The sequence below is a fragment of the Dipodomys spectabilis genome, unplaced genomic scaffold (genome assembly GCF_019054845.1).
Source record: "Dipodomys spectabilis isolate Male_0828 unplaced genomic scaffold, ASM1905484v1 ptg000069l, whole genome shotgun sequence".
Taxonomy (NCBI): Eukaryota; Metazoa; Chordata; class Mammalia; order Rodentia; family Heteromyidae; genus Dipodomys; species Dipodomys spectabilis.
The window spans coordinates 19,826,416-19,846,276 of NW_024870746.1; the positions used below are offsets into that span (position 1 = coordinate 19,826,416).

Here is a 19,861-nt window from a genome sequence, read left to right on the forward strand (position 1 = left end):
CCACCACCATCCGCGTTCAACTTTGCTGTTTGACACTGCCGGATTCCACGTGGGCACCATCAAACTTAGACTGAACTCAGCCTGTGACTCTCTAAGTAGTGTAATGGATTTAGATTTATTATTTGCGGAGCCCCTACACTTTGTGAGTCAGGAATGACAGCCGCTTAAGTGAGGAACAAGAACCTATGCAGGCCAGCTCCAGCCAGAGCAGGGGAATTCATCAAGGTGCTCTAAGGAAAAGATTAAGGGGAGCCACTTCATCACTTGTAAACATCTTAGAGGGGAGGGGCGGACCGGGTCACACTGACTGATTTCTGAGGTTATTATCTGCGCTGCCCCACCCATGAACTTGCTTTTTCTTTCATCACTTTTTTTGGTGGTACTGAGGTTTGAACTCAGGGCTTTATGCTAAGCAGGTATGCTACCAACTTGAGTTGTATTCTACAGTTATTTTTCAATTTCTCTCCCCAGCTCTTGCCTAGGGCCAGCCTTGGGCTGATATCTTCCTACTTCTGCTTCCTAAGCTGGGATTACAAGCATGCACCCCTACACCTAGTATCACAAGGGTTTACTTTTATTTTTGTGCCAATCTTGGGGCCTGAACTCAGGGCCTTGGTACTGGCTTTGAGCTTTTTTGCTCAAGATTAGCATTCTGCCATTTAAGCCATAGCTCCACTTCTGGCTCTTTGGTAATTTTTTCTACCCATGGAGGTAAGAGTCTCACAGACTTTCCTGCCTGGGCTGGCTTTGACCACGATCCTTAGATCTCAGCCTCCTGAGTTGCTAGGATTACAGGCGTGAGCTACTAGTGTCCAGCTCTCACAAGGGTTTTATAAGAGGGAAGCAGGAGGCTAAGAGCCAGAGAAGATGAAAAAGGTGAAAGGAGGAAGAAGGAGATGGAGAGAGAGAGAGACAGACAGAGAGACAGAGAGAGAAAGAGTGTGTGTCTTGATGGAAGAAGGAAGGGGCCATGAGCCAAACAAAGCAGGCAATCTTTAGAAGCTGAAAAGAAATATATTCTCCCCTACTGTCTCCAGAAGGAACTGCACTGCTGACGCCTTAATTTTAGCTCTGTGGAAGTCATTGCAGCCATCTGACTTCCAGGGCTTTAAGATAATAATTGTATTGTTTTGCTGGGTTCTGATGGCTCACGTGTAATCCTAGCTACTCAGGAGGCTGAAATCTGAAGACTGCAGTTCAAAGCCAGCCTGGGCAAAAAAGTCCAAGCGGCTCTTATCTCCAATTAACCTCCAAAAATCCAGAAGTAGAGCTATAGCTGAAGTGGTAGAAAACCAGTCTTGAGAAAAAAAGCTAAAGGACAGTGCACAGGCCCTGAGTTAAGCACCAGCAATAAATAAATAGCCAAAAAAAATAAGTAAATAAATATGTGGTCCTTTTTTTCTTTTTTTTGCCTGTCATGCCCGTCTTTTTTTTGCTTCATCATGCTAGAGTGCTTACTCCACCACTAAGCCGCATTCCCACTCCCGCTCTAAACGTTTTTTAACTGTATTCTTTTTTGGTACTGGGGATTGAACACGGCAAGCACTGCCACCGAGCTATATCCCAGCCCCTTTTCTCTAAACTTTTTGCACATTTCCTTTGCTGTTGTAATAAAGTGTCACAAACTTAGTGCCTTAAGACCACATATTGGGCTGGGAAGGTGGCTCAGTGGTAGAGTGCTTGCCTTGCATGCATGAGGCCCTGAGTTCAATTCCTCAGCACCATATAAGCAGAAAAAGCCAGAAGTGGTGCTGTGGCTTAAGTGATAGAGTGCTCGCCTTGAGCTGAAGAGCTGAGGGACAGCGCCCAGGCCCTGAGTTCAAGCCCCAGGACTGACAAAAAAAATGTTTAGAGACAAAGTCAAGTGATATTTGGAGTTATGAGATGAAGTAGTGAACTCAACATTGTCCCTTCTGCAAAGCCTTTCCTGACCATGTTTTCTACCTCTCCTATTTTAGAGGTCTCCTACCACACCAGAGCCACCACCTGCCATGATGATGCCTGCATGATGATCCCTGACCCTTGTCACCATCCCTCTGCTGAAGGGAAGGGCCCCAAGGATGTTTTGAACTCAGGGCCTGGGTGCTGCCCCTGAGCTCTTTTGCTCAAGGCTAGTGCTCTACCACTTGAGCCACAGCTCCACTTCTGACCCTTTTTTTTTTGGTAGTTTATTGGAGATAAGAGTCTTTTCTGCCTAGGATGGCTTTAAACCACAATCCTCAGATCTTAGCCTCCTGAGTAGCCAGGATTACAGGTGTGAGCCACTGGTGCCCAACCTGAAGATGCATTTTGTATGCTCTGTGTATAGAACAGTGCCTAGTATGTTGTGAATATTTAGATACTTGGTGGCTGAATGACTAGGGCTCTGAAGTTTAGAGATTATAAGGAATAATGATAATAGCTGATGTTTCTTGAGCTCTTAGGTATTAAGTGTCTCCATTTCTCTGCTTATTTAATCTTCAAGTCAGTTCTAGGGACAGATGGCCTTATGGATGTCAGTGCATATATGGGAAGAGAGAAGCTCAGAAAGGGTTAATATAAAACCCAGCACTGGTGACTCACATCTGTAATCCTAGCTACTCAGGGGGCTGAGATCTGAGAATTGAAGTTCAAAGCCAACTAGGGTAGGAAAGTCCTGATAAGACTCTTATCTCCAATTAGCCACCAGAAAACCAGAAGTGATACTGTGGGCTCAAAGTGGATAGCCTTAAGCAAAAGAGCTCAGGGACAGTGCCCAGGCCCTGAGTTCAAGAAAGAGAGAGAGAGAGAGAGAGAGAGAGAGAGGAAGGAAGGAAGAAAGAAAGAAAGAAAGAAAGAGAAAGAAAGAAAAGGAAAGAAAGAAAGAAAGAAAAGGAAAGAAAGAAAGAAAGAAAAGGAAAGAAAGAAAGAAAGAAAAAAAGGAAGGAAGGAAGGAAGAAAGAAAGAAAGAAAGAAAGAAAGAAAGAAAGAAAGAAAGAAAGAAAGAAAGAAAGAAAGAAAGAAAGGACAAATATCAAACCCGTTCTGATACTGAGCTGCCCAGCTCAGAACCTGTACTCCACATCTGGCTGCTCAATACCACAGCCCCTGACCACATGTGGCCACTGAAACTGAAAGTAGCAAAAGCAAAATGACAAAATTTACTTCCTTGTTCATTGTGACTGTTATCTCAAGTGTCCAAAGACAGGTGTGGCAGTGGCTGAGAGCAATACAGGACATTTTGACCATCATAGCTAACCAAATCACGACGCTGTACACTACGGAGCTATTGCTTATCTCAGTAGCAAATAAAATATCTGATAGCTTGGAAACTCACAAAAGCACACCCTGCTCTTCATCTTCCCCAAGCACCAGCGTGTATCTCTAGGGACTCCTGAGAGGTGAGTCACTCTGCCTTGAAAGATGGAGGTACTAGGAGCCACTGTTCTCTCCTCGCCTGACTAGATCTGGTCTCTGTGGTGGTTCACCCAGGGAAGGGGGTGTGGCTGGGTTTACAGTCTCCTGGGGCCCTCTTCCAGCCAATGGCACCCCCTCTTTGGGGCCTCTGACAGGGCAAACTTAAGACATATCCTGTGTTCACACAAGTTCCCTATGCTGTACTGGGATCCGCAAAAATCAGAAACTTCCTGAGGCCCAGGGTCGGATGACAATAACAATAACAATAGCAATAGCAGTGTTAAAATAAGACTTGGTGACCGCCTACTGCATCCAAGGCACTAAAAGGAGCTGATTTCCAGGTGGGTACTAATGGTTTACATCTGTAATGCTACTCAGGAGGCTGAGAGCTGAGGATCGAGGTTCAAAGCCAGCTCAGGTAAGAAAAAGAAAAGTCTGTAAGTGAAGATGTGGTTCAAGTAGTAGAGCACCAGCCTGGCTGATCCTTGCAAGTTGAGATTGTTATTCCTGACTCACAGACGACCGCGCTGAGCCCTGGCAAGGCCGGGTAGTTTGTGCGAGGTCACACAGAGGAAGTGACCGAGCCGAGCCGCCAGCTGTAAATGACTGAGTTCTACAGCAGCTGACCCCAACTGACAATCTTGGAGCCCTTTCCCCAGATAGGCTTTTGTTTGGGAACTTCCTGAGCCGTGGGTGAGAACAGGCTGAGCTCAGCAAGCACGCTGCCTGAGTGGAGCGTTCTGCACCCGGTCACAGGCCTGCAGCCTTGGCTGCGTTCCCCAATGGGGAGACATGAGCCCCTGGGGCTGAGCAATCCTCCAGCAGAGATCTTCCTGCCGTCCAGCTGCAGAGACTGTCTGGCTTCTTGGAGCTCAACCCCATGAGGCCTGCTGCCCCCTATCTCCCTCAGGAGCCAAGGGACCAAAATGCTCCCTGACTGGGGGTTGGAGAAATAGCTTTTTCAGGAGACCTCTCTGACTCAGGGCAATGCAAGAAGAGAAGGGGGAAAAAAGAATCCCAGGCCACTAACACAGCCTGTGGTTTCTTAGGGAAAACCACAGAGAACTCACAAGTAAGGCAGGCAAAACCCACAACACAGGGTGTGGCCCAGGGCTCACCTCCTGCCAGTCCTCACCCTGGTTCTGGACTCTACAGGCAGCATCTTCCACTTGCAGTCACAGGTTTTTCACCTTTCAGTGGGCCCTGTCTGGGTAGTTGTGGGAGGGGTGCTGAGGGTGCTGGGCTAGTAATGCACAGCCAGCTCTGCCCGAGCTTGAAGCCTCATCCTGACAAAGCCATGATAGCAATCTGCCAAGGCCGCCTGCATCCCCTGCCCCCGAGTTCGAGGCCCTCTTGTTTGCTAAGGTTGTATCAAGGAAGGGAACCTGAGCAAGAAGGCATGTGGTGTGTGTAGGGGGATCTTGTGTGGCCTTTGGTTCCTGGCACCTTAAAGGGGCTCCTCCAATCCCAGCTCTCAGCTCACCCCACTGGAGGTGAGCTTGTCCCCCAGGGTGGTGGATGCTGCCTGTTCTAGGCCTCTGCAGCCTCAGAGCTGCCATGAAGAGAGGACATGAGCTGTGTGCATTGCTTAGCAGCCACCTTCGACAGCCAGGCTTCAGGAGGCCACATAGAGCTTGGCGCCGGGCGGGGCCGGGCTTGGGGGGGGGGTCACACCACTTGGTAGGCCTCACAGAAACCTCCACAATGCTTCTTCTCTGAATCCCCAAAGTGCTCCTGGGGTCCATTCCCCAGCCATGAAGTCACTGGACAATTTCCAGGGACTGGGCCCAATGCTACCTCCTCCCAGCAAACAAAGCTATACACGGGTTACTTTGCCCTTCTCTGCCCGCAGGCCCGACTGCCCCCAGCTGGCACGTTTCCCAAGGCCAAGGGCCAAATCATCAGTGAGCTCAGTAGAAGAACCTTAGCAGGCTGCACTCTGTTACCTCCCTACCTCTCCACCTGGGCAGGGGGGGGGGAGGAGGGGGAAGGGGGGGGGAGAGTGAGGTGAAAGCAGCACCGGGCACTTGGAACTTATTCTTTTGGTTTTCAAGTGGGGAAACTGAGATTAAGCCAGAGGATGACTTGCCGAAGACTTGTATCACGTGTGGATTCAGTAAGTTTCTACCTGAGATTCTCACCAACCCCTGCAAGGAGCACCGATCCTCATGTTAGCCTTCCAGGGAGGAAATAGACTCCAAGAGGGAGTTGGTTTCCTAGAGCCACATGCCAAAGGGGGTGAAATGACTCCCAAGTCTAGCCAGTGGCATCCCTCCCTTTCATCCCTACTTTGTGTGTGTGTGGGGGGGGAGGTGGGGACCAGAACCCATGTGCTTTGACAATGAACTTGGACAGACCATCAAGACCTGTTGTCTCCACAAGAGATGGATGCAGAGAGATTCAGTTTCAAGTCCATGTTTGGCTGTGGTACCTTAGGAGAGTTGACTACTTCTCCAAGCCTGGCTCATTGTTGGTGAGTTTCATAATGGTACTTAGGGGCATAAAGGCCAAAGCTGATGAGTTCACAAAGACAAAGGTTCAGTGTCTGATGTTGCTTAAATGCTTGTGATTTTTGAGATCATTACCCCAAAACCCAGGCTCGGGCTTGCTCTCCAACTCCTGGCGGTGACATTTCAGTTTGACATGGATTCCATCTTATGAGCGTGTGTCTCCCATGTCATGTGTTGCATGGAGGGCAAGCTTGCTACCCTTCCTAGAGCTTTGTGGCTGAGGCTTTCTACCCCAGCTTCCTGCCCAGGAGTAAGGATGGCCACCAGTGTGTCTGGCCAGGGTCTGACAGGTCCTTCCTCCTCGTCTCTCACTCCTTTGCCTCCTAGGCGCCTCTTCTTATCATCTACTCTTTCTCAAGAGTCAGGCAGGGAACAAGGCTGTGGAGGGTGAGGCCTGGGGTCCAGGCGCATGGAAGAGTCCCCTATTTTTAGATTTGTTACTACAGAGAAGATCCAGTCAGGTTCAGACCCCAAGGAAGGCCAGGAATGAGCATGGAGGACTCTGGCCTTGGACCCCAAAGTATGTGCACAGTGGAGAATGACCCATGGCTGAATTCATGTCTCCCTGAAATCTCCTTGTTTGTGGCAAAGGAAGCAGAATGAAAGAAATTGGCCGGGTGCCGGTGGCTCACACCTGTAATTCTAGCTACTCAGGAGGCTGAGATCTGAGGATCATGGTTCAAAACCAGTCCGGGGAAAGAAAGTCTGTGAGACTCTTATCTCCAATTAACCACCAGAAAAGCAGAAGTGGTGTTGGGGTCAAATGGGAGAGTACTGGTCTTGAGCTGAAGAGCTGAAGGGCTCAAGGACAGCACCTAGGCTCAGAATTTAAGCCCCACGACAGACAGGAAGAAAGAAGGAAAGAAGGAAAGAAGGAAAGAAAGAAAGAAAGAAAGAAAGGAAGGAAGGAAGGAAGGAAGGAAGGAAGGAAGGAAGGAAGGAAGGAAGGAAAATAAATTAGGTCTGCTGGTCCCAGAAAAACCACTTGGGAATGTAGCAGGTTGTTCTGGAAGGCAGAGTGCTTCATTCTCTCTTCCCACCCTTGAAGCAGGTCTGCTCGAGTGGCAACATGTATCCGGGAGTTATTATTATTATTTCCATTTGGGATATAATTATAGCAGCTCCAAGAGCTAGGCCTCACACCCTTGGCACTGCTGGAGAAATCAGGCATGTAATTACATCATGGAGTCATCTTATCCCACCTCCCTCCATCCTCTCTTCTCTCTTCCGCCAGCCCTGCAGGCCTACCACCCCTGCAGAGCTTCAGGAGAATGCTGTGGCTCTGGGCCAGCGAGGTAATTTCAACTAGCTCTCCACTCTCCAAGGGCGCTGTAAGGCCTCCCTCTTAGCTTTGTCCTTTTACTGCAGCCAAACCAGGCAACCCTTTTGATTGGAGTCCCCAGAGCTGAGGATTCTGGAGGCCGAGGAGACTGAGGGGTGGCAGGCTTTGCAGCCCACGCTAGGGTGAGGCCTTGCTCTTGGAGATGGTTCTCCAGTGCCACAATCTTCCTGGGGGTCTGAGGAGGGCAACTTGAGAGATGCCAGGCAGGCTCTGGGATCCAGGGACCTGGGCCTCTCTCGGGGAAGGAAGTCTCCCTGCAGGAGTTTTGCAGTTCAGTGGGAAAGTGGCTTGGTGACAAATTGGCTTCCTTGCCATTTTGTGGGTGCAGTAAGTGGCTGTGGAGATAAAGTGGCAGCCTCCCCACCCAGAGGCCCCACAGGGGAGATATCGGTAGCCTTGTTCTCCGTGAGGGGATGACTCATGAGCCGGCAGGGAGGGGAGGCTGCACACGGCCCTGTCTTTCTGCAGGAACACATCCCAAGAATGCCTGCAGCCTTCTAGACTCATGAGAAGGTCACTCAACAAACGGCCACATGCCTGCCACTGACTACGAAGGTGTGATGACAGGGAAAGTCTGGCCTCCCACCTTTCAGCGACTTCTCCACTTGCCCACGTTCTCCACGATAAAACCATTTTAGATATACCTCTGAAATGTCCTTTTACTGTCTATGGACTGTACTCAATGCTCATCCTTATAGCTCACCACTAGCCAGGGTCTCTGGAAGGCTCTCCTCTTAGCTGTGTCCTTTACTGTGTTCAAACCCAGTGACACACACACACACCCGTCCCCCTCCTCCCCTACCCCACCCTCCCGTGGCTGGAGTCCTCAGAGGAGGTCTCTGGTGTAGAAGGGGGCTGGAATCTCAGCCCAGCAGTCCATAGGAGAGTGCTTAGCTGGACTGGGTGAAGGCAGGGCTGTTAGGTCATGGATTTAGTTGGGGGCATAGAATAAAGTTGGGGGTGGGGGTAACAGGTGGTCAATCCTATGAGAAGATCCAGTGTGAGAAAGACCACCGGCTAAAACAGTGAATTCTGCTTGGGGGTGACGTATTAGAGAAAGCTCCTGAAAAGTGACTTTGTCCCTTCTGTGCTACTGTCACAGAATGGCACAGTCTGGATACTGGATAAAACACCAAGCATTATTTGGTTCACAGAGAAGCTAAGGAGCTCATCAGCGAGTGCCTTCTTGCTGTGCCCTGACATCGCACAGGTGTCACAGGGTGAGAACATGCCTGGGAGAGGGGGGAGGCCGTGATCTCCATTTTATATCCAAATCTGTGCTCTTTCTTTTTCTGTTTTTCTGTCTTGCACTGGTTCTGGGTCTTGAACTCAAGGCCTAGGCACTGTCCCTGAGCTTTTATACTCAAGGCTAGTGGTCCACACTTGAGCCACAGCTCCACTCCTGGGCTTTTGGTGGTTAATTGGAGATAAAAGTCTCATGGGACTTTCTTGCCTAGGCTGGCTTCAAACCAGGATCCTCAGAGCTCAGCCACTTGAGTAGTTAGGATGATAGACATGAGCCACCAGAGCCTGGCAAAACCAGCACCCTTCTACAGCAGAGACCTCAACTCTGGGGACTCCAGATTAAAGTTCTTGATAACGAACACAAATCATGATAGCAGGCTTCAAGGTCTCACCTCTTAATGTTGTTGGTTTGATACTGAATTTCTAACACCTGCTCTTTAGGGGACACATTCAAATGGCAGTAGTGGCATTTGGACTAGTTCTGAAGGACAAGAAGTTTCTCAGTGGATAAACTGAAGAGGGCACTGTGGCTTTTAGTCGAAGTTGCTGGAGGGGGATATATATATATATACTTTTTAAACCGGAATACCTAGTCAAATTCAAACTTCAGAAACACAGAAAATGGATTTTAGCGCATGCCTCTGACATGGCAGAATACTTGGTGTTTGGTATTTTGATTTGCTAAATCAGAAAATTCTAGGAGGAAGCAGGCGCAAAGACAGGAAGGAGGCCAGAGGTTGGTGAAGACAGCAGAGCATCGGCCATCGGCAACCATGCCTGCTTTCACTGCTGGTTTCTGACTTGGCCCCAGATCACAGACTGCTTGCCAGCAAATGCCAGCCCTCAGGTCGTTGCTCATAGCTACAGCTACAGCTTCCTTCCAGGACCATTTTGTCACCAGCTGGAGCAGTCTAATTTTAAGTAGTCACAATTTCTTCTTTTCTTTCCCAAGCTTTTGCATCCAGCTCCTTCCCTTGGGCCAGTATTCATTCAGACCCTCAGTATGTGGTTACTGAATGCCAGGCATTGCTGGGCACAGGGACACAGTGTCTCAGAGAGTAGACATAGCCCTTGGTCACAGGAAACTTACCACAAGCATCTTTTAAAACCTCTTCTGAATAGGTAAAGGGTGGGAGAATTACACAAAAGTATATATACACTAAATTTCTTCTGTCCTTTTAATCTCCCTCTTTTACTTCTCGTGTGTGTGTGTGTGTGTGTGTGTGTGTGTGTGTGTGTGTGTGTGTTTGTGCACGCTCACACACACCAGTACTGGGGCTTGAACTCAGGGTCTAGGCACTGTCCTTTAGCTTATTTTGCTCAAAGCTGGTTGTTTACCACTTGACCACACAGCTCCACATCTGGTGTTTTCTTGGTTAGTTGGAGAGAAGAGTCTCACTGACTTTCTTACCAGGGCAAGAAACAACAGCAAATAAACTGAAATCCTCAGATCTTAGCCTCCTGAGTAGCTGGGATGACAGGTATGATGCTCTTTCTAGAGGAAAGGTAAGGACTCCTGGACCCACATACTAATCTGATGAGGCACATGAAGAAAACCCTGGAAACAACCCTCATCTCTACTGTCCAAAACCACCTTTCATACAAATATTTAGTTAGAAACACAGGTTGATAGAACAGTAGTATTATCTCTATTTGGGTGAACAATGGCCTCTAGATGTTGGGCCTGTATTTCTACTGAGCTCCTATTCCTCTTTTTTTTTTTTTTTGGGTTGGTCATGGAGCTTGAACTCTGGGCCCAGGTGCTGTCTCTCAGCTCTTCAGCTTAAGGCAAGCACTTTACCACTTGAGCCACAGTGCCATTTTTGGTTTTCTGGTGATTTATTGGAGGTAAGTCTTACAAACTTTCCTGCCCTGGTTGGTTTGGAACCATGATCCTCAGATCTCAGCCTCCTGAGTAGCTAGGATTACAGGCGTGAGCCACCAGCACCTGACTTAACACATGCCAAGAACATCCTATGAGATCAATAGATCCTTAAGCTCTACTGGACAGTTGAAGAAATGGCAGATCATTGAGTATGGGTAATCTGCCTACAGAGTGACAGGGCCAGGACTGAATTCAAGACTGGGAGACTCGGGGCTGGGAAGGTGCCTCAGTGGTAGAGCGCTTGCCTTGCATGCTCGAGGCCCTGGGTTCGATTCCTTAGCACCACATAAGCAAAAAGAAAAAAGCCGGAAGTGGCGCTGTGGCTCAAGTGGCAGAGCGCTAGCCTTGAGCTGAAGAGCTGAGGCACAGCGCCCAGGCCCAGAGTTCAGGCCCCACAACCGGACCCAAAAAAAAAAAAGAAAGACTGGGAGACTCCAGATCTCACACACTCTTGATGCTAATGACCCAGAGAGATTGTCTATGCCACAAAGAATCTGGAACTGCCAGGGAGTAAAGGCAGATGTGTGTGCTTTCCCAAGCGTGTGTACAATGCACACCACTTTCACAAGCTACGGGGCAGTCACTGAGTCAGGTGACTTTAAGTAGGCAAATTTAGCTCAAAGGTAGAATGTAATCTACCCTCATTGTTCTGCATGTCAGAATCCTAGTTGGCTTTCAGATCTCCAGAGCAGTAATTCTCAGCATCACCCCAAATTTGTTAGGTATGTGCATTTTCTGACCCCTCCTTTCCCTGCCCCGCTACAATTTGAACTGAATCAGCAACACTAGGGGTTGAGACTCTCAGGCAGTTAATAAGCCCACCAGGAGATTCTGTTGTTCTAGAGACAGCCTCAATTTCCAGGCTGCTGGAAAGTTTCTGTTAATGAGGCAGGAAGCAGTCCCAAGAGGTCTGTGGCATGGACTAGGGACTCATTCATTTTAGATCCTGACATGTGACAAATATTCAATCTAATGTACACTTTGGATAGATGAGTAATGACCCCTCGGGTCCTTCCCCAGGTTCTATTGCCATATCAAAAAGGAAATGTCCCTAGGATGACATCTTGACTCAGCATGATTATGACACCTGAATTCTCAGGGCCTCAGACAAACCAGAAACACACTAAAGAGCAGAAGGAAGTTCTCACCATCTTGCCTTATAGCATTTGCTAATTCCTGTGGTGTAAATACTTCTGCCATGGCCCACAGATCCATGCAAGTGGCTCTCACAAGCTGCTCTAACACACTACTGACAGATGAGCCTCAGCTAGCAACGTGTTAAACTAAAAGACTAGTGTCTAAAGTATACAAGTAATAATATGAATGAGCACTAATATAGGACAAAGAGTCTAAAGATGGACACTCTCAGTCTTATCCTTACAGGGAACTGTCTCCAGTGGATTCTGGCTTTAGTTCTACGTAGGGTCCCTTTTATAGCTTCACATGGTGAAATTAAAGCACTAATGTTTGTCTGTCATCTTAATGTCCATTAATGCCTAGAAGACTAAGGACGTAGCTCACCTCTAGCACTGCTTACTCTTGGCCACATCTCCTTAACCATTGGTTACTTTGATGATGCATTGAAATTCTTCTATTGGCTACTTTTATGCTTTTAAATAATAACAGCAAATAAGAAAAAAGTTGCCCATCTAGTGTTTGTTCTTAGAACAGGTGCTGTTATAAGCACCTTGGACATAGTGGAGGGCAGTCCTTATGACAGCCCTTTGAGGTAGGTACTATTTACATCCCCATTTTATAGATGGGAAAGCTGAGGCACAGAGAGGTTAAGTAACTTGCCCAAGCTAGTAAAAGGCAAAGACAGAATTCAAACCCAGACAGTGTGGCTCCAGAATTCGTGTTTTTACCTCTCAGAGAAAGGTTATATAAAGTTACTTACTCATTGTGAGGGGGGCCGTAGCAAGGGGAATGATAAGAGGAATGAAAGTAGATCAGCAAGCTGTAGACTATTTGCTTTTATTGTCCTTAGAAAAACCAAATCAGGGGAAGGATAATGCCCATGCGAGTCTTGCCTACTTACACTTTCTTTGATAGCTGGAATGACAGGTGCACATCACACTCATCAGCTTTTTCCTGCAAGCTTTTCTCCAAGACTGACCTGGAATCACAATCCTCTAGATTTCAACTTCCTGCATAGCTGGAATGTCGAGTGTGATCCACTGTGCCCAGAAATTGGTTGAGATGTTGGTCATGTAAATAATTTTGCCTCAGCTGACCTTGAACTGAGATCCTCCGGATCTCTGCCTTCCCTAGTAGCTACGCTGATACATGTGAGCCACTGGTAGCTGGCCAGAACCTTTCTACTTTGCTCTTCTTTCGCACCAACCTATTTGGAGCTCTTAGCTATTACCCACATCTTCTTGGCTCTTCCTAAAGTCATAAATTAAACTTATTCCCTGAGTAAACTCCATTTCCTTTGGTCCAGTTTTTCTAGTTTCTTATTTTGATTCATTTCCCCTGATTCTTTGAAGTCAGTTCACTCCTTTGTTCAAGTCATTTTTCCAGACCCTTTTCTCTTTGTCTCTGTGTGAGATAGTGGGCCTGGACTGGGACCAAGATGATGGCAACTCTCTGTCCTCACCAAGCTTTATATTCCAGAGACTGTCTAAAGAAAGATGAGACTTGCTACCCCATGGGTTCGTATCTGACAGATCCACTAGGTGGTGAGCAGAGGCTTGAGAACATAGTTGTGTCTTAGTAATATAGCTATCCCAAGGAAGGTCTTGGCCCGAATTAGATAACTCTTAGTTAAATGGAGCTAGGTTTTTGTCTTATTATTCGTTAGTGTTAATGTGTTACTGTGCCTAATTTATAAACTAAATGTTATTATAGGCAGGTATATATAGGAAAACCTATATAGGGCTCATTACTATTCTGTTTCAAGCCCCTTTGGGGTTATGGGGAGTCTTTGATTCTATTCCCTGGTAGAGGTAGAGGTGTCTACTATATCATAAAATCTCAATGACAAAATCCATGACAAATGGAAGGACCATTATATTCTCTACAGCTTCCTATTTCCTATTTCCTCTGGGGGGTTAAAGCTAACTCCTGGCCAGGAGTTCTGCTGGAAAATGCTGGCCTTATTAACATCTGGATCAAAGACAGCTGGAGAAATGTGGTATTTTTAACAAAGGCTCCAGGCAACCAGGACAGGCTGTAGGGTACAAGGCATTGCTGCTAACATATTTCAGGGCTAAAACACATGTGTACACACATGTACACCCAGGTATTTAATCGCTAGGGCCTGGCCTCAGGGCTGTGAGTTTCTGAAGCTGGCCTGTGGTAAGTATAGAACTGACAGGTGGTCATGGAGCCAAATGGAGCTGCACAGCCATTGGCCAACAATGGGTGACTTTAGACATCACATGTCCCTGGCCTCCCCTGTCAGAAGTTGGTCCTTCCTTGTGTCCCCAGACACTCGTGAGGCCGTGGCTTGGTTGGAGAGGCTCCCAGCCCTCTATCACCTTGCTCTTGTACAGCAGGGTGGGGTTGCAAGGGTTAAGTGCTCATGAGTAGGAACCCAGAGCTGTAGCCTTCTTCATAAAGGACTTATACAGAGGCTGCAGGAAACTGCCGGAGCACAGGGAAAGGAGGTCAGCCCTGAAGGTGGGGTGCTGCTGGGCAGAAGACTCCCCTCCCAGCTTCCTCGGGTTCTTGGCAAGAACACAGTCAGCACGAACAATGAGAGACTGGGAGAATGTCAGGGCTAAGATGAGGGGGAGACGAAGGTTAGAAATCTGGCCCTGTGAGCATTCGGGCAGCTCTTGAGAGACTGGATCCCCCTTGGAGAGCCACCGGCTTCCGGGACTGAATGAATACTATCTGGCCTGGGACACGGTGGAAGGGCCTTGAGGAAGGGGGTAAAGGGTCTTACCCCTGGGGAAAGGGGTCTGGAGAGTGGAGTTTAGAACCTGGAGGCCCGGCTGCCCCACAGACAACTGGAGGAGCTCATTACTGCCAGCCATCTGTGTATATGGGAAATGTGATGTTCTAAAGTCACCCATTATTGGCCAAGGGTTTTGCAGCTCCATTTAGCTCCATTACCCACCTGTCAGTTCTGTACTTACCACAGCCCAGCTTCAGAACTCACAGCCCTGAGGCCAGGCCCTAGCGATTAAATACCTGGGTATACATGTGTGTACACTTGTGTTTTAGCCCTGAAACATGTTAGCAGCAATGCCTTGGACCCTAGGGCCTCTCCTCAACCTCTTTTCATTTAAATTAAAATTTTAAATTATTACAAAGGTGATATTCAGAGCGGTTACAGTTGCATAAGTAAAGAGTACATTTCTGTTTGGACAATGCCATCCCTTCCCTCAATCTCTCCGTTTTTCCCTCCCATTCTCACCCACAAGGTGTACAGTTCATTTCCAACACAGTGTCCAGTGAGTACCATTGCTGCATTTTTTTCTTTCTTTCCCTTTCTCTTTCTATTTTCTTTTTCTTTCTTCTCTCTCTCTCTCTTTCATCAGTTGTAGGGTTGAACTCAGGACCTAGACATTGTCCCTGAGCCTCTTTGTGCTCAAGGCTAGCCCTCTACCACTTGGGATACAGCACCACTTCTGGCTTTTGAGTGGTTATTTGGAAATGAGTCTCACAGAGACTTCTCTGCCCCAGCTGGCTTTGAACTGCAATCCTCAGATCTCAGCTTCCTGAGTAGCTAGGGTTATAGGTGTGAGCCACAGGAACCCCACTTGGAGTGTATATTCCTGACAAGAGGTCTTTCTAGTCAACCCTGACGATCTAGAGCAATGGTGGGTAAGATCTAGAGACCATGTTTCCAGAAGGTCCATGTTTCTAGCACTATGATCCTGAACCTCTTTTCTCAATTCCCTAGAGAGTAAAGCCATTCTGACCAAAAGGCCTGACAGCTTCCTGTATTTGTGTTCCCCCTCTGACTCCATCCCATGAGTGTGCACATGCTCGCAGACACACAGTAGTCTAGGACGGTCCTGCCGGTGGGCCTCTGAGCTACCACTTGCAGCTGACGTCAGGTCCAAAGCTTTAGCCCAGATGCTGGACACCTCATCTATGAGGGGCATGGACAGTTTCTACCTCTGAGGACAAAGGAGACATTCCCATCCTCTATGAGGATTCTGGACTCAGTCTTTGAGCTTTGGTCAAGACTCTGAGGCCATATCAGTATCCAACAGGGATTCTATAGGGAGAACTTGTCTCAAAGCGGAGGGCACCGTGGTATAGCCTGCCCAGGAAGCAAGTCCACTGCCCTGATGCCCTAGGCTCTGAATTTCTCAGCTTCTTATGGACTAAATGTGGGCCCAGGATGAGGAGGGCAGCTCATAGCCCATGGTCAGTTATCTTCCTTCTTCCTCTTTCCAGCCAGAAGCTACTGTACCCTATACCCTTAATGGACCCAGACAAGCCAGAAGCTGGTTGTTTGGTGGGAGAATGGAATTCCTGTGGGGTCCAGGCAGGATGGAAGGATGTGCCTTGGTAACCAAACAGAATTTCAGCCAAATGCATTCCTGGGTCCTCAAGTCTGCATATGAAAGAGAGTAAAGAGCTCAGAGGAGATACAGATCTGAGTTCAATTCCTGGCTCCTCCACTTGGTATGTAGTAAGGTCTTGGCTAAGTTACTTCATCGTACCAAACCTCAGTTTCTTCATCTGTACAATGGGTATCATAGCACTTACATCATGAAAGTGTTGTGAGGAACAGTCCCTCTTCAGAGGAATCTAACAGTGGAACTTGGAGGAGACCAGTGACTCATGAAAACTGTACCTAGGGTGGGAAAACACTGGTACCTCAATCAGTGCACCAGGCAGTGTAGATGAAGGATATTTGCATCATTTCAGAAAGTTCGGTGGGTAGGTGGTGACTGGGAGAGTTATTGTGAAGACAGAAAGGGCTGCCACAGAGCAAATGTTAGCTCAGCCTGGCTCTGAGTGAACAAAGCCAGCAGTCACAGTTATTATCAGAGCTCCCAGAGGGATCCTCCTTCCAGCTGGGGCTGGCCTGGAGGCCAAGGTGTTGCTCAGGCCCCTGGCTGTGGTTGCTACCTATAAGTAGCAGAGCGATACACTCCTTGGAGCCACATTTCAAGAATGGAACAACTTATTCAGGCTTTTTCATTCTCTCTTTTTTTTTTTTTTGGTCAGTCCTGGGGCCTGAACTCTGGGCCTGGGCGCTGTCCCTCAGCTCTTCAGCTCAAGGCTAGCACTCTACCACTTGAGCCACAGTGCCACTTCCAGCTTTTTCTGCTCATGTGGTGCTGAGGAATCGAACCCAGCACTCTACCACCGAGCCACCTTCCTAGCCCCTTTATTCATTTTTTATTCAAGCTATTTTACCAGTGAGGAAACCGTGGCCCAAAGAAGTGAAGAGACTCCTCACAACCACTTGGCAGGGCTGAGACCAGAGTCCCCTTTTCTGATTCTTCCCCCAGTGCTCCATTCTAGCTGCTCCCAATCAGGGGCACACAGAGGTGTACAGGGTTAGGATGGTCTGGGGACCTCTTAAAAATTCAGATCTTTAGGACCTATCTCAAATGTGTCAACCAGAATTCCCAGGATGATGTCTGAATTCTGTTTTTCTACCAAGAACTCCAGGTACTTTTAATAATCACCAGGCCAGGATTCCTGACTAGAGTGTGACTGGTTCACACTTCTGGTAGAACATGGCCAACTCGGGGAGTTGGGGCTTTTCCTCTCTCCTTAGACTCCCCCGGCTGGTCTCCTCTGACTCTTCCCTCCACCTTGCTAACGCACATCAGAAAGTCACAGCTAGTGAATAAGGTCCTTCCACCTCTTTCTTCCACTGGATGTGCCAAGGCAGCTGCTCTCACCTAAGATGGGCCAGATTGGGTCTGAAGAGGCCAAGAAAATGCTCAAGCTGAATAACTGCGCTCTGAGAAGGAACTGTTTTTGGCCTGGACACCTTGACTTTGCCTCAAGAGGGTTAGTGGAGGAGGGAGCCAGAGTCACTTCAGTTCTGGCTGCCAAGAGCAGCCTTGACAAGATGGCGGCTGGCCAGCCTTCAGTGCCGTTTGGCTCAGGAGGACTGCTCTCCCCAACAGGAAGTCTTTAATCTCCACAACAGTGGCAATCATGAGTTCAGAGAGTCCAGCTTCCCGTTCCAGAGAGCTTGGTGCCACTGGCAGTCCAGCCCTCGGCAAGGAGAGCCCATTTCATCTGAGCATGCCAAGTGCCTTGTTATCCGTGGAACCTGGGAATAGAACAACACTTGTCCTGTCTGCCCACATGTGCAACTTAGCTGCTTTGGCAAGGATGAACAAAATGAGACTGAGTAGCTTAGGCTCCATGGTTCGTTCATAATTGGGGGAGGGGAGGGTAATTTCCAGAAACTTTCTCTGCTTTCCATAGCTGGCTTCAGACCTGCTCCATTTCTATTTCTGTCAAGAAACTCAAGAGTGAGAGCCAGGCACTGGTGGCTCACACTTGTAATCCTAGCTAGGAGGCTGAGATCTGAGGATTGTAGTTTGAAGCTAGCCTAGGCAGGAAAGTCCATGAGACTCTTACCTTCAATTAACTGTGAAAAAGCCTGAAGTGGTATTGCTCAAATGCTCAAATAGTACAGTGTCAGCCTTGAGTGAAAAAGGTAAAGGACAGCATCAGGCCCTGAGTTCAAGCCTCAGCACAAAACAAAACCAACCAAACAACAACAACAAAGTCCCTACAACTCAAGAATGTGAATTCTCTTGGGATGGGATGGGGACCATGTTTCCTCCATCTTCTGCAAAGAATTTAATGGCTCTCAATTAGGGGCCCATCATAAATACCAGTCCCTACCTTGTCTTTCAAAGAGCAGAGCTCAGAAGACTCTCCATCTAGAGGACTCTGGATTCTGATTCTAGAGATGTTGATAAGTAATTAAATGACTCCTCAGAGCATTCCCTCATTCAAGTGACACGATTGTACCAGGGACTTCTTATTGTTTTAGTCTTTGGGAGGGTCACTGAACAAAGGGCAGAGTCCCTGTCCTTGTAGAGCTCACATTCTTACAGACATCAGAACAGGGAAGTAGAAAATAACAGGCAAATATGTATATATATATATATACACACATATATATGTGTAGTATATAGAATATATATATAGAATGTATATTCTCTGTATTTATATATCTTATACAATATGTATAGTATATATAACAAATATGTAGAGAGAATATATTTACATATTCTAGATACTTCTATAGATATATTCTATATATTCTCTATATTCTCCATAGAGAGATATTCTCTATTCTCTATATAGAAAAGAACAGGCAAATATATATTATATATGCATTATATAATACAATACACACATATATATAATGAATTCATAGATATGGGCTATGAGAAGAATAAAGCAGTGGAAAGCTGGGCTGGGTCATCATTTTGGACATGATGGTTAGAGAAATAGGCTCAGGAAGATGTATCACCTCCCTAGGCAGGTGTCCTTTTTGATAAGGAAATGTCCACCCCAAGACCAGTCTGATCTGATGGTACTGACACCAGGTACCCTGGACTGACAGACTTTTCACTGAAGCACAGAAGGCAGGTCTTTTCTGAGGAAGCAGTGGACCCAGGCAGACTCCTAGGCAGAGAGCTGGCTGGAGTCCCTGCCCCCCCTGTAACCTGGAGAAAGCCTAGGTTTGACAGTCAGGAAGACCCAGAATCGTATCATAGTGCTGCCACTTTCTGAGCTGCCTTCGCCCCACTGAGCTTTGGTTTCCTCATCTGTAAAACGAACATCATTGACTATCTTTTAAAAATATGGAACACTTCCTTAATTTTCAAGTCTTCATTATGCAGGGGATGCTAATTTTTTGTATTGTTCTAGTCTTCGTATATGTGCTGATGTAAGCTCCACATATTTGATGATCTTAAAGAAATTGTGCACAAGCCACTTGCACAATGAGATACTTGATAAGTGATAGTAGATGCAATTCCTTTGGGCAAACACCTTTCATCTCTCTTAGTTTTAAGATCTCCCATTCTGAAGGCAAGATATCAACATACTTGACTCACAAGGTGATTGCAAGGGCAAGGTAATATATGTAAAACCAGCTGTCAGGGCCTGGGGTTCAACACAGTATGTTAATCTATACTAGGAGCTCATGCCACGGGAGTCAGCAGACAGGGTGTGTGCACAGAGGGGCTTGCACACAGTCTGGGCTGGTAGCCCTCTGCATCTCAGTGGCAGGGTCTTCTTCTCTGGTGACCAGCTTAGTCAATGAAGAGACAGTGGGGGAGGAGAAGTGGGAGGGAGGACTTACTGGATATGTCTGCAGCTTTAAGTAATGGTTTCAGGACTGGGTCTCACCACATGGTTAATAACCAGCTAAACAGACCACATGTTCAAAGGAGGGTGAGTCCACACCCCACAGAGGTTGCTCAAAAGTGCCCTCTCATGACTTCCACTTCCTCTTTTGCCCAGGTCCACCATTAGCTTTCCGCCTGCTGATTCATCCTCACCCAGCTCAATCCAGGAAGCTGAAGGCTACAAGGGCCTAGTAAT

At 47.5% G+C, this 19,861-nt stretch overlaps 1 pseudogene; it reads right to left on the minus strand.

Annotated features, from left to right (window-relative positions):
• Positions 1 to 19,110: 19,110 nt before the first annotated feature.
• Positions 19,111 to 19,210, minus strand: LOC122109772 (annotated as a pseudogene).
• Positions 19,211 to 19,861: the final 651 nt, after the last annotated feature.